The 5,509-nt window shown below is 64.1% G+C and overlaps 1 non-coding gene across 1 annotated transcript in view; it reads left to right on the top strand.

Moving 5' to 3' along the window:
• Nucleotides 1-5,337: 5,337 nt before the first annotated feature.
• LOC141281650 (18S ribosomal RNA) overlaps nt 5,338-5,509 on the top strand; it is a 1,855-nt gene continuing 1,683 nt past the window's right edge. The window contains exon 1 of the ribosomal RNA XR_012336016.1: nt 5,338-5,509. This exon is cut by the window's right edge and continues 1,683 nt beyond it. This is a non-coding gene — a ribosomal RNA (18S ribosomal RNA).

A 5,509-nucleotide genomic window follows, 5' to 3' on the forward strand; every position in this document is an offset into this window, starting at 1 on the left:
GACTCCGAGGCGGGCCTGACAGGGCGGCCCTCCCTCCTGGAAGTCCGGTTCCTCCAGGGCACACGTCTCTGCCTCCTTAGCCCAGAGAGGTGACTCCGAGGCGGGCCTGACAGGGCGGCCCTCCCTCCTGGAAGTCCGGTTCCTCCAGGGCACACGTCCCTACCTCCGTAGCCCAGACGGGTGACTCGAAAGCGGGCCTGACAGGGCGGCCCTCCCTCCTGGAAGTCTGGTTCCTCCAGGGCACACGTCCCTGCCTCCTTAGCCCAGAGAGGTGACTCCGAGGCGGGCCTGACAGGGCGGCCCTCCCTCCTGGAAGTCCGTTTCCTCCAGGGCACACGTCCCTACCTCCGTAGCCCAGATGGGTGACTCGAAAGCGGGCCTGACAGGGCGGCCCTCCCTCCTGGAAGTCTGGTTCCTCCAGGGCACACGTCCCTACCTCCGTAGCCCAGATGGGTGACTCGAAAGCGGGCCTGACAGGGCGGCCCTCCCTCCTGGAAGTCTGGTTCCTCCAGGGCACGCGTCCCTGCCTCCGTAGCCCAGATGGGTGACTCCGAGGCGGGCCTGACAGGGCGGCCCTCCCTCCTGGAAGTCTGGTTCCTCCAGGGCACACGTCCCTACCTCCTTAGCCCAGATGGGTGACTCGAAAGCGGGCCTGACAGGGCGGCCCTCCCTCCTGGAAGTCTGGTTCCTCCAGGGCACACGTCCCTACCTCCTTAGCCCAGATGGGTGACTCCGAGGCGGGCCTGACAGGGCGGCCCTCCCTCCTGGAAGTCTGGTTCCTCCAGGGCACGCGTCCCTACCTCCTTAGCCCAGAGAGGTGACTCCGAGGCGGGCCTGACAGGGCGGCCCTCCCTCCTGGAAGTCTGGTTCCTCCAGGGCACACGTCCCTACCTCCTTAGCCCAGATGGGTGACTCGAAAGCGGGCCTGACAGGGCGGCCCTCCCTCCTGGAAGTCTGGTTCCTCCAGGGCACACGTCCCTACCTCCTTAGCCCAGATGGGTGACTCGAAATCGGGCCTGACAGGGCGGCCCTCCCTCCTGGAAGTCTGGTTCCTCCAGGGCACACGTCCCTACCTCCTTAGCCCAGATGGGTGACTCGAAATCGGGCCTGACAGGGCGGCCCTCCCTCCTGGAAGTCTGGTTCCTCCAGGGCACACGTCCCTACCTCCTTAGCCCAGATGGGTGACTCGAAAGCGGGCCTGACAGGGCGGCCCTCCCTCCTGGAAGTCTGGTTCCTCCAGGGCACACGTCCCTACCTCCTTAGCCCAGATGGGTGACTCCGAGGCGGGCCTGACAGGGCGGCCCTCCCTCCTGGAAGTCTGGTTCCTCCAGGGCACACGTCCCTACCTCCTTAGCCCAGAGAGGTGACTCCGAGGCGGGCCTGACAGGGCGGCCCTCCCTCCTGGAAGTCCGGTTCCTCCAGGGCACACGTCCCTACCTCCTTAGCCCAGATGGGTGACTCGAAATCGGGCCTGACAGGGCGGCCCTCCCTCCTGGAAGTCCGGTTCCTCCAGGGCACACGTCCCTACCTCCTTAGCCCAGATGGGTGACTCGAAATCGGGCCTGACAGGGCGGCCCTCCCTCCTGGAAGTCTGGTTCCTCCAGGGCACACGTCCCTACCTCCTTAGCCCAGATGGGTGACTCGAAAGCGGGCCTGACAGGGCGGCCCTCCCTCCTGGAAGTCTGGTTCCTCCAGGGCACACGTCCCTACCTCCTTAGCCCAGATGGGTGACTCGAAAGCGGGCCTGACAGGGCGGCCCTCCCTCCTGGAAGTCTGGTTCCTCCAGGGCACACGTCCCTACCTCCTTAGCCCAGATGGGTGACTCGAAATCGGGCCTGACAGGGCGGCCCTCCCTCCTGGAAGTCTGGTTCCTCCAGGGCACACGTCCCTACCTCCTTAGCCCAGATGGGTGACTCGAAAGCGGGCCTGACAGGGCGGCCCTCCCTCCTGGAAGTCTGGTTCCTCCAGGGCACACGTCCCTACCTCCTTAGCCCAGATGGGTGACTCGAAAGCGGGCCTGACAGGGCGGCCCTCCCTCCTGGAAGTCAGGTTCCTCCAGGGCACACGTCCCTACCTCCGTAGCCCAGAGTGGTGACTCGAAAGCGGACGCGGGAGGGTGTACGTGGCGCACCCCCAGGCCGAAGAGAGGTCTCGTGAGCGGACGCGAGGGTGTACGACAGAAGGCCTGGAAGTCTCTGACTTCCAGGGTCACCGACCCTACCTCATGAGCCCGAAGAGGTGACTCGAATGCGGACGCGGGGGTGTACGTGGCGCACCCCCAGGCCGAAGAGAGGTCTCGTGAGCGGACACGAGAAGTACGACAGAGGGCCTGGAAGCAAAAGCGGGTGACTCGTGCACTTCCAGAAAAGGCAAAAGCGGGTGACTCGTGCACTTCCATAAAGCCGAAAAGAGGTCTCGTGAGCGGACACGAGAAGTACGACAGAGGGCCTGGAGGTAAAAGCGGGTGACTCGTGCACTTCCAGGGTCTCCGACCTTACGGCGCCTTCCGACGCGGGCGCCTCCTCCCGGACGAGCCACGGGAAGGGCCCCTTCTCTCAAGGGGCGGTCGTTTGAACAGGTGCCATCGGGTATATAGGGATGGGTGCCTCGAAGTGGACCTCCAGCGTCCTCCCTCCCTGCGACAGATCCCAAGAAAGGTCTGTGCGCGTCGGTGTGCGATGAACGAAAAACCGTTAAAAGAACTGGAACGGTTGGAACGGACGAAGGGCGTCTGATGTGAGGCAGCGCCCCGGGCGAGTGTCGGCCGAAGGCTCACAATTAAAGAGCTCATACCCGAAAGATGGGAAAAAACGATCCGCCCTGGATCATCAAGGCTAATGCCTAAAAACTAAAGCTACCTTGGGTGATGGAACTCGGCTACGGCCGCAAAACGATCCGCCCTGGATCATCAAGGCTAATGCCTAAAAACTAAAGCTACCTTGGGTGATGGAACTCGGCTACGGCCGCAAAACGATCCGCCCTGGATCAAGGCTACGGCCTAAAAACGGCAAAAAAAGATCCAAAAGTCCCTGGATCAAGGCGCTTCGGCTTAAAACCTGTGAAAAGATCCGCCCTGGATCAAGGCTACGGCCTTAAAACTGCTCAAAAGATCCGCCCTGGATCAAGGCTACGGCCTTAAAACTGCTAAAAAGATCCTAAAGTCTCTGGATCTAGGCTACGGCCTCAAAGACACACGTGTTGTGAGAAAAGATCCGCCCTGGATCTCCAGGCTACGGCCTCAAAGGTTCGACCCGACCATATATGCTCAGACACGGGCGAACACAAAAGCGTAACAACCCCTGTTGGAACCGTCGAAGGATCTCGGCGTCGGCCGTAAAACGGAAACCCCCCGGTCGTCGGTACGCGTGTGGCGGTCGAGGGCCCCCGGCCGCCGGTCGGGCGGGCGCGTGGATAGGTCTCCCGAGCGGTCAAGGAGTCCCGGAAGCCGGTCGGGCGAGCGGCCGGCCCCGGGGCACCCTACCCTCTCGGGCGCACCGACCCCACGCGTTTCGTCTCGGTCGGCGTCCGGGGTTCCGAGACACCCTTATGTATCTGTGTGACAGACGGAGTGGCACACCGTCTGCGGCGGGACAGGGCCGCCGACCGCGATGGAAGTCGAGTGTGGCGGCTTCCAGGGTCCAAGACCCTATAGACGGACGGAGTGGCGACCCGTCTGCGGCGGGCCAGGGCCGCCGACCGCGATGGAAGTCGAGTGGGGCGGCTTCCAGGGTCCAAGACCCTACAGACAGACGGAGTGGCGACCCGTCTGCGGCGGGCCAGGGCCGCCGACCGCGATGGAAGTCGAGTGGGGCGGCTTCCAGGGTCCAAGACCCTACAGACAGACGGAGTGGTGACCCGTCTGCGGCGGGACAGGGCCGCCGACCGTTACGGAAGTCGAGGGGGACGGCTTCCAGGGTCCAAGACCCTATCTGTGTGACAGACGAAGGTGCATCGTCTGGGGCGGGACAGGGCCGCCGACCGCTATGGAAGTCGAGTTGGGTTGCTCGTGAACTTCCAGGGTCCAAGACCCTCTCTTCGTGACCGACGAAGGTGCTCTGTCTGGGGCGGTACGGGGCCGCCGACCGCTATGGAAGTCGAGTTGGGTTGCTCGTGTACTTCCAGGGTCCAAGACCCTCTCTTCGTGACCGACGAAGGTGCTCTGTCTGGGGCGGTACGGGGCCGCCGACCGCTATGGAAGTCGAGTTGGGTGGCTCGTGCACTTCCAGGGTCCAAGACCCAACGCGTTTGACCGACGAAGGTGCCCCGTCCCCGGGCACGGACGGGGACGGGCCCGGCCTCCGGGCCGCCGTGGAAGTCGAGTCGGGTGGCTCTCGCACTTCCAGGGTCCTCGACCCTATCTGTCTGACCGACGAAGGCGCTTCGTCTCGGGCGGGCCAGGGCCGCCAGCCGCTATGGAAGCCGAGTCGGGTGGCTCGTGCGCTTCCAGGGTCCACGACCCTGCCTTCGTGACCGACGAAGGCGCTCTGTCTGGGGCGGTACAGAGCCGGGCCCCGTCCAGCAGGGGACGGTGGCCCGAACAGGTGCCATCGGGTATATAGGGAAGAGCACCTCGCTGATTCTCCAAGGTGATAGGCTACCGGATCCCATGACCTCTCGAGCCCAGCGAGAGGCCTCTCGAGCGGACACAAATGCCTCGAAAAAGTCCCTCTGCACTGAGGTAGTGACGATTCTTATTACGAATGGCAAATCATCCAAGGAAGGGACGAACCCGGCTGGCCTCGGCCGTTAAACGAGCCGGCTTCGTTCGGCCGCTAAACGAACCGGCGTCGTTCGGTCCGCAAAACGAACCGGCGTCGGCCGCTAAACGAAACCCCGGGCGGGACAGGGCCGCCCACGTCTCAGCCTTAATGACCCGTTACGGGGTGACGCCCGGATACGCTTTGTGTGTCATGGCCCTGAGATTCTGGAAATCGAACTGCGCCTGGGGCAGGCCTCCGCCCGGCCGACGTTAGCGCGTCGGCCGCCATGGGCGGTCGGTTCCTCCCCGACCCGGCGCTCTCGCCTCCAGGGGGGCTCTCCGGAGCCCGCCCGACCCTTTCCGCGGGAGACTCAGACGGTCCGTCAGACGCGAAGGTCCGCCACCGGCGGCCGGCGAGGGCCTCGGCGACCGAGGGCGGAGACGCCCCCGGCCCGTCGCGGCCACCCGGCCCCGCGAAACGCACCTTTCCTCGGTTACGGCCCACCCGGCCGCCCCTCAGCCTACGAGAGGGGAGAGCCACACGAGAGTGGCCCCGGTCCCGCTCCCCCCGGGGGGTGGAAACCGGGACCCGCGCCGCGTGAACCCCGGGTCAGAGCGAGGCTCTCCTACGGCTACACTACCTGGTTGATCCTGCCAGTAACATATGCTTGTCTCAAAGATTAAGCCATGCAGGTCTAAGTGCACACGGCCGGTACAGTGAAACTGCGAATGGCTCATTAAATCAGTTATGGTTCCTTTGATCGCTCCACCCGTACTTGGATAACTGTGGCAATTCCAGAGCTAATACAT

Source organism: Paramisgurnus dabryanus, unplaced genomic scaffold (assembly GCF_030506205.2).
Source record: "Paramisgurnus dabryanus unplaced genomic scaffold, PD_genome_1.1 h2tg000051l_1_22863__unclustered, whole genome shotgun sequence".
Classification (NCBI taxonomy): Eukaryota; Metazoa; Chordata; class Actinopteri; order Cypriniformes; family Cobitidae; genus Paramisgurnus; species Paramisgurnus dabryanus.